Here is a 9,210-nt window from a genome sequence, read left to right as displayed (position 1 = left end):
CACTGGCGTGGCTGCATGGTAAAAGACTTGGCTGCGACGCAGGATTATTGGATTAGATTCGGCCTCCAACAATAGTCTTTATTATTGGCATCCAGCTGGCAACCTCATTTTCTGTGACACGGGCATGACCAGGAATGGGGCACATTGACGTAATTGAGGAAGCTGCCACCACATGCCACTACAAAAGGTAAAATTTCGCGACCAGTGGCGAGCTGGACTCATGGAGGCATTTAAACATCGTGTTGGCCTCGCTCTCCCACACACGCTCCCGAGCATTGTATTCAAAAGCTTTGTCGTCAGCGGGAGCTGTTCCAACACACCCCGATACAATGTAGAAGCAGATGTGGGCTTTGGAAACAACAAGAATAAGGCCGACAAAAATGACCGCGGAAGTTACATGGTTTTAGCTGCGCAATAAAGCAGCATTCAATTGAAAGAGTGCTTCTCAGCTAATCTAAAACCGGGAGTCCTTTTTGAAACCTCTCCTCTGAGCTTTACAATGGAAGCTGAAAATCGCCAAAATGGGTCTAAGTTGAGGCAGTTCTCAAAGGCTGTGTGGTAAAATCTTCAAATGGCCTGGGAACGCAGGCGCTTCGCGGCAAGTGATTGGAATTACACCTATAATGCTCAAGTGGTTCTGTCGTATCTGAAACCGAGAGTAGTTTTCAATATCATGTTTCCTTCGTGAGATAAGATTTTTCTTTGCGCTTCCCATTCTGTTACGGCGGGGCGCCCGAACGCCCCCGAGGGAGGGCGCAATATTGTCACGGGGTCGTGACGTCGACGAAGGCAGCAGTCGGAGTGTCCAAGATGAAACTATTTATTTGGCCGAACTTGTGGCTGGGAAACGGAAAGGAAAACTACAGCAATACACTGTACAATGACAGCGGCGAACAGAGTATCGGCCGTCCAAAAAACTGAACCACGGCAAGGGGCGCCGGCGTTTTATAGATGCGGCATCGAACATTCCAGCCTTTTCGCTTGTGGCCGCGTTAGTTTAAGAATAATCTCAACCTTGCGCGTTTGAACGCTCAAGCCTATAAGGAGATTCCAAGGTAATCTCGGAGGTTTCCAGACATTAGGGCGCGGCTTGCGCAAGGCGGCCGCTAGGCGTGCAACGAACTAGTTACATAAAAACGACAAAAAGAAGCGCGCGTGGCAGTATGTACATCTCCCAAAATCCTGGAGATGCCCTTTCAAGCTATCACTTTAAGAAGCGGCACGACACGCCTCTGAGAGATACCATAAGCAAGGGATTCATAAAGGGCACCCCAGAAAAATGTTGACCCCCTCGGGTTTTCCAAGGTGCATCTATGGATCAGTAAAGTTATTTTAATGCGAATAATTCTGTGGCTGCTTCTCCGCGATTTTTATCACTTCGGAGCGGCGTTGCACAATGTAACTCCGCATATATTCGTACCATACAAGCTTTAGTGTTCAAGCCCAGACACACTTGATAGGATGAATAAAAAATTATTTACACGCTTCATAAGTCGCGGGCTTAAGGTGTCATTCATTATATTTCTATATACTATGTTTATCATCACTTCCTATGGAACAGTGGCTACGTACCTTGCAAGGATACCTTCCCTCCATATTGCATGGTTACCAGCAAAAAGGCCACATATGACGTTCAGCCACATTATTTCTGCCAATCGGGCTACACTGCCCGCAAACTACACACCTGCCTCGCCGTCCTCGCCTTTATAAGGCCTAGAGCGGCCAGATGTTTGCCTTAAGATACCAGGAATCACGAATAAAACAAGAAGGTCATCGGTTGCCCTCAAACAGGCAACGCTACTTTATTTACACGAAGAGCACAGTGATCGCATCCATATTTAGACCAACGGTTCCGTTACGGGTAGTAGCTCAACCGCCGCAGAATTAATTCCTGGAAGATCTGTCAAAATACAGCTGAAGATGTATTACGCAACATAAACTACAGCTGCTGAACTAGTAACCCTTCGTGCAGCTCTTCACTTCGTCTCAGAGGAACCACCTAGTTCGTGGTCTATCCTTTGTGATTGCAAAGCAGCCTTACAAAGTTTGGTTCCCGTTTTACGTCATGGCTTGCATGAGCAGCTCGTTGCCGAAATCAGGCATGTTCACAATGAAACCATAGGGAAAGGACACAACATAATATTCCAGTGAATACCAAGTCACTGCGGCATTCAGGGCAATGATCAAGCGGATGCAGCTGCCCGATGCGCCCACGATGGCGTCAGCAGTGTCGCCATCCGGCTATCAAGATCTGACGCAGCAATGCGCCTTCGTGTGCTAGCGCATCATTTAACGCTGCGCAGGTGGAATTCACCGACTTTTACATGTCCACGCCTACATGGCTTAGACCCCGATCTTCAATTACAGGTGCCATCCGAGCTATCACGCCGTGATTCCACCCTGCTCTTCCGTATTTGGCTTGGAGTGGCATTCTCGAATGCATATTGATGCGCCATTGGAATGGCTTATAGCACATATTGTGAACTCTGCTGGTGCAGCGAAACCATCGCGCACCTTCTCAGCGAATGCACCCGTTTCGACACTCAAAAAGCAGCCCTCTTATTCGCATTGGGCAAGCTAGACAACTGGCCTCTAACAGAGGACAAAATCCTAGGGCACTGGCGTACCCGGTCTTCAACGCGAGCGGTTATAAGGGCGTTGCTGCGGCTTCCTCGGCAAACCGGACTGAACAAAAAGTTATGACTGGTCTCACACAATGATTTTAGACCGGATTTGTAGTGTCGTTAGCGACTCTCTCCTTATCTTTCATTCTTTCGTATCCCATTTCCCCTTCCCCAGTACAGTGTAGCCAACCGGAGTATATTCCTGGTTAGCCTCCCTGCCTTTCCTCTACCTTTCTCTCTCTGTTTCTCCTGCAGGAGCATCCTCTCTCGGCCTAGTGGTGAAGCTCGGCGGCTGTTTCGCTTGGAACTGCTTGATCACGGATATACGCCGTTCGCCCTCGGTCTATAAGTGCATCGCACTTAAAAAACTTGAGACTCCGCAAAGCAACCTCGTATTGTGCGAGAGCATATTCGGGAGCCGCGTTAGAGGATACCGGACCATGGCTTTCATGGGCAGGCTTAGGAAAGTTTCGCGGTAGGTCAATTCAGTTTAGAGGGAGGGGTCGCAGATCGGTTTTGATCATGAGCCAACTGAATTCCTATATTGGGCAGCTAGTGTTAGGGATAGGCCTCCTAAGTTTTGAATGTGGACGAAATCAATTTTCGCAATGGTTCTGGACTTGCACTCTAAAAAAAAAGAGTCAAAAGAAAGTCATGGAACCGTGACTCTCTTCGGGCGTCCATGTGACCCCTTTTGGAAGGTACAGGCAGAGAAAAAGAGTTCGCATTTTGGAAGGAGTCACTGGACGCTCCTGAAGCGCGTTTCGATTGGCTTCCGTCATGAAAGAGCCGCCGTATACGCCATACATATCGCGCGCTTGCCCTTTGGCGCCGTTGTGGTGGTTGTGGCGCGTTGCTCGCCGACGGAGACGGGGTTGGCGCCGGGGTGGCGCGCCGCTTCTGGCTTCTCTCTCAGTCATCTCAGTCAGTCTCAGTCTCCTCGTCTATTGGAATGCGTTGCGTGGTTGCGTTGATAGACGTCAGACTCTGCCCAGGCGGCGCTGCGAAAAACACCGCCACCAGCGCCCTCATCGTAGCCCTAGCACTAACTGGGTAGTGCAAAGAGAGCAGCCCGCAAGCGAATGTGCATAGGCTGCAATATAACCCTCCTCTTTCGTTGGTGTCGAGGCGCGGTTTCCTAAAAATCAAGGACCTGGAAAGCTTCTTCCGCCAATCCACGCTTCAGAAACAAAGGAAGCTGATCAAAGCGAACTGCGAGTACAATGCAAAATAAGTTTTCGTTATTCCCGCTTGCTGCAACTCGCAAGTACAAGCGAGCATCACACGACACCGAGTTCGAGGCAAGCCCTCCGACATCCGTTCTCTAGAGCCTAAATGCGTTAAAATCGGGTATATACGTATGCCACAGCGATAAAATACCTACATACACGATCAGTTTACTTAGCTATGCATCTTACGATCAGTGGTGCAAAACTCGGTTCATCAGGGGCGAATGGCTCCGGCGATTTTCGCCTTTTCAGTTGCATTCTCCCTTAATTCATCTCTCGCTTCCTGTGCATTGGAATGTTTTATTACGCATCCTCAAATGGTCTCTTGGTGGTCGTCTTCCGTTTGTATGTACTGCAAATGGGGATACGTGCGTGTCCACATTCGCGGGGTACAGCCAAAGGCAAAACCGTGGCCTCCGAGATAGCTACGGCAACCGCGGAGGACACGGCGAAACAAACCTGAAGGGGGTCACGACCAACATTCTGCGATTTACTTGTATGACGCACGTGGTGTTAGCTAGTTAGAACCAGAACTCTGAGCCTTCAAAACGTACGTACGTCCGCGATGCTGTGTTGTGACGACCAACTCGTCGCGGTGTGCGTATCACGCGTCTCCAGTCTGCCTCTAGCTGCTCACTTCGTGTTACACGACAAGCACCGCCGTCAGAGCCTCTGCTGAGCTTCATAGTCAAGGTTACCACGGTTTTGCATCAGGGCTAGGCAAAACAACAGCAGAGCCACACAGTCATGCCACCGGCTGTGAAGAACGCGGGTACTTCGCTTACCCAACACGCTCGCAACATCCCATATCCAGCGATCTCGCCTTTCTTCTTCGTACGACAACTATGGAAATCGGTAAAACTGAACGTTGTTATTCAGTCTTTTACGTCCGTGGCAATTCACAGCGCAACAGTGCGTCTTTTGCGGAGTTTCTTCGTAGCGTGCGAAGGGGTCTCGTCTGCTGCTGTTTTCGCCGTCGTTCAGGCGAGTGATCCAGCAAGCACTTCACGACGGCTCGGTGGCGCGTCCGACTAGCGGAGAGCAATTCACAGCTCTCGTTCTGAGTGCTAAACGCGCAAACACACGCGATATTAAGCTCAATCGTTGTTTCGCACTCGCTAGTTGCACCTAGTCCCATAGGGAACCCAAGCTCAAGTTTGCGGCGCGACGACAGCGCCGCGCCAGCCGCGCTGCGGCTCTGTCGGACAACACTGAACCGTCGCGCGGCCGACTCAGCCCCTTTCACGGTAGCGGTAGCGCACGTGCGCTCGCGTTCTTCTCTCGGTGCGGGTAACTGTGGGGCCGTCAGCTCGGCACGTGAACCGAGAGGCTTGCTGTGCGAAGCTGCGCATTTCCAAGATGGCAGAAGCGACCCCGCGGAAGCGCAAGCGTGGTCCGAAGTATTGCGGTTTAGTGGCCAGCCACAACAGTGCAGACAAGGCACACGATTCACGTGTTAAACTGTATCGGTTCCCGGGCGTGTCGCACGAGAAATAAAGGCGGCAAGCGTGGATAGCTGACAGCCCTGTCTCGCCTTCTATTTTGGCTGTCTGAGTTCATCGCTTTCGTTCGTTCCGACTACCTGAATCGGTAAGTAACGGGGCGCATGCACGCAGCGACTACAGTAATGATTACTCGCTGTCTTCTCGCATTGTTAAAGTCCAGTTACGGTTGTAGGTGAAGCAACTTTGTGTTTTGATTCCCTGTGCTCGTGAGACCTACCCGTCGTTGTTGAACGTTCACATTCGCGTTATACCGTTAGCGTTGCGCGGTTGGTTGAATTCAACTGAACTCCGCACATTGTCAGAAGTTCGGCGCCTGCATTTTCACGCGTCGGGAAGGCTGCTTTATCACGCCGGAACGGACGTCTGTGCATTCTGAGCAAGCTTTGACATCGTTCTGCAGGTTTGCTTTGTTTTTGTCACTTTATTGGGGTGATATATATTTAAGCCGCTAAATATAACTGGCACTTCATACATGCTTTGCAACTGCAACCTTGAATTACCACCTTCTGACTTTGTGCGATTTTCTAGCCGCGTTCACGCAACAGGTTTTATACGCCTGCCAAGTCGGTATCATAAAAAGAGACTGCAAGCATGACGCGAGAGCCGAAAAACGAGGCGAGCAGTTCATCTTGCTTCACAGTGGTTGAAGCTCAGCTAGCTGCCTCGCGTCTTAATCGGCGGGTGATTCTCCAGCGGCACGGAGGACTTGACTCTAACCTTCTCAGGAAGCAGTGCCATGGCCGTATAATCTTTTTTTCGCACGCCGCAAACGTTCACGAAAGTACACGGCTGCTACTGTAAGCATGCCATATCAAAACAACAATCATATGATTCGTAGTCCACGCCGCAGAACATCGATAGCGTGTACGGCTTCATTTCGGAGTGCATGTGGACCATTATTCATCTTTAACGTGACAGAATGAGACTTACCTCGAGGTATACGTCCTACACGGTGTAATCGCGACTTGGGAAATGCATTTCGCTTTGAGTCGGGCGTGGTTGTCGTCGATCGTCTGCTCTTCACCGTTAACGTGATTGACGAGCTTTCCTCACTTTATCAAGTTCGCTTTGCGGAAGTGCCAGTCAAGCTTGAAGATCCTTTTGAAGCCGCACTGCACGCGGTACATTGTGAGACGCCGCAAGTGCACCGCGAGAGCTCTGCACGTGCACGGAAGCGAGCGGCAACGCGGTGGCGAGAAGGGAAAGCGCTCGCTGATCACGCCCCAGTTTCTCTTTTTCTGCCAGAGATGGCGCTGCCTGTCAAGAGCAGCAGCGCCGCTAAGCGTTGCTTGGGAAGCCTATAGCAAACTGTGCGAGAGAGTCGGTCTATGCACTACTCAATACTTCTCCGACAGGTGGCGCCACACATCTTGGAAACTCCAGAGTCTGACGTCTATAGCGCGGGTTGCATGTCGTGAAGTTTCATCAGTTTCATGTTCATGCACGTCTGCGGTGGTGTTGACGCCGGCTCCGTGCACGAAACGACGCTTGGAGGGCGGAATATTCATGGAGCTGCGGATACGGACAACGGGCGCCAGTTAACGGTGAGTGTACTGCTTTCGTAGGCACTAATTATACAGCTTTAGCTGGGCGTATGCAGCAGCTCTGCGGAAGTTATCTGCCAGCCATTTCCAACAGCAGCCTGTGTCCGCGGTGCTGTTGCGGATGCCCAACTAAAGCTGTCACTTAACGAGTTGCCACCGTTATGCGCGTTGCTGTACAAGCTCCCATAAAGTGAGCGATGCAAACAATTATCAAGGGTCATTCCTTGCTGATCGCACGTTGTGTCTGCACCACTGAAGGTGCAAGATGTCGTTTTGAGATGCACTTTAGTCTACTTCATAATAACATTTCCATCGACCTTGAGTGTGCTGCGTGCTTCCGCGCGTGGGAACGTGAAAAAAAAAAAGAAAGCCTGTGTACAGAACGCTCACACGCACTATATATAATGGTATTTGTTGGCTTAAAGACGGTAGTTTGAGGTGCAGATATAGTACGGTGGCTTCCAGAACGTACGCGGTAGTCATTCAAGTTGGACACGCCTCGCCGGTAAGGCAAAAAAGCTAGAGACCTTCGACGGCGCCCGTTGTTGCGGCCGCCGCCGTGCACTTTTTTCCTTCGTTACTGTTTGCTGTTTTCATGGTTTGCCAAAATCTGCGATGACGCTATAACAGAATCAAGTGAGTGTACGTGATTGTGGGATTTATGTGTGCTAATTCTAGCATATGACATGTCTGATCTCGACGTAGACGGCGTCCGCACGCGCTGGGTGTCGTTCGGGCCCTCGTACTCGTATGTGTTTATCTGAGTATGGGTTATGTTTGTAAAACATGCTGTCAGTAACCGCTCACGGCGTGCCCCTGACTGCCGGAGGATGTGCTTAGGTGTCGGGGTAAGCCGGCGCGAAACCGTGTTTATTCTGAAACCAAATTTTGAAGCGATTTCTCAGAAAAGAAGTGCTTTCATTCGTCTATATCCAGTGCCTATTGCGAGACGAGGTTCCCGCTGCCTTTTACGTGAAAATTGGTTTTGGTTGCGAAATTTGAACTAAACACTCGTGGCAGATGTGTGTACAGTAACGGTGTGTTGAACAAAGGGTGGTTTTAAATACAAATAATGTGTGTGTTTTGGTTATTCCCAGAATCCCGGATCACTTCTTCCGCCTCTTCACTCCAGTTGACAGCCACACTCGGGGAAACGAAGGTGCCGCTCTGGTCTGGCGCCTCACCGCTCGTGATGGTAAAATCAACAGCGGCGTTCGCCCTGTCAACGAGGCAGTCGGTCCTACATTTCCTTTGGTTGGACAACACAACGTAGGAAAAGAGGTGAGTGGCACCCACGCAAAGGAGCCTAAACCAATTTCGTTTATTGTTTAAAAGCGGCTCACATCATCTTGTGCTGCAAGTTTGTCGCCAAGTGACGTGTTACAAAAGGTACTATTTGCAAGTTGTGTTTTACACGAAAGCGGCAAAAAACTTCGTTTCTTACCATACGTGTTTGCATTTGTTGTGAGCCTTCATTGTGTCTATGTGAACCACTTATTTTGTAGGTTTCGCAAACCTTTACTGCAATTTCATTTTCTCATCATAATATCACGTTCTGCTTTTCAGATACCGTTTTGCACGGTGCTCACGCTGAACAGGAGCGACAACCTAGCAAGCCACAAGTCTGATGTCTCCAGTCGTCACCACTTTTTGATTTATTCTTAATCATAAGGAATAAAGATTGAAACATGATGCCTATTTCTGCAGTTTATTTTGCACTAAATGGCACTATGCACACCAGTCACACATTTTAGTTGGCTATACTCATAGAAGCATGTAAATGAGGAATACCCAAACTTCTTAATGGAAATCAAAGACCATCTTTACGCGCTTTCTATATACCTTGGCTGGAAAATATGTGTTGTTTTGACGAGTTTTATTAAAATAATGCTAAAACTGAACTATTCTTTTTTTTTGCAGTCGCTGGGCAGAACGGCAAGTATTATTGCACTTGCTTAAAATGAATACTCCACTATTTTCAACAGTAGTCGCGCAAAAGTAGAGCAAGGGTCCAATGAGTAGCTTAAAATACTCGTGGAGTCGCTTGACGCTTCGGTGTGGGTCACTTGACCCCCGTAGGAGTGTTACCGGCAAGAGTCGTCTGACTCCCTATAAGTGGTAACGTGATCCTTCGGATTAGAGTCTTTCCATTCTTCCTAGAGGGTCAGGAGACTCTCCTAGAGCGAGCCGACCCTGACCCACCAAGAGAGTCACCGTGACTATTTAAAGAGAATCCATAAGTCAGAACTCTCTGAAAAGAGTCACGCATACTCTTTTTTTTTTAGAGTGTGGGTCAAGTTAGTTCTGA

At 49.4% G+C, this 9,210-nt stretch overlaps 1 long non-coding RNA gene across 1 annotated transcript; it reads left to right on the top strand.

Moving 5' to 3' along the window:
- The first annotated feature begins 6,811 nt into the window (after positions 1–6,811).
- LOC125759678 (uncharacterized) lies at positions 6,812–8,564 on the top strand. Its single transcript, XR_007417297.1, has 3 exons — positions 6,812–6,902; positions 8,000–8,183; positions 8,469–8,564. It is a non-coding gene; the product is annotated as an uncharacterized LOC125759678 (long non-coding RNA).
- The last annotated feature ends 646 nt before the right edge of the window (positions 8,565–9,210 follow it).

This window comes from Rhipicephalus sanguineus, chromosome 8, assembly GCF_013339695.2.
Source record: "Rhipicephalus sanguineus isolate Rsan-2018 chromosome 8, BIME_Rsan_1.4, whole genome shotgun sequence".
Taxonomy (NCBI): Eukaryota; Metazoa; Arthropoda; class Arachnida; order Ixodida; family Ixodidae; genus Rhipicephalus; species Rhipicephalus sanguineus.
This window is presented reverse-complemented; position numbering and strand designations above follow the sequence as displayed.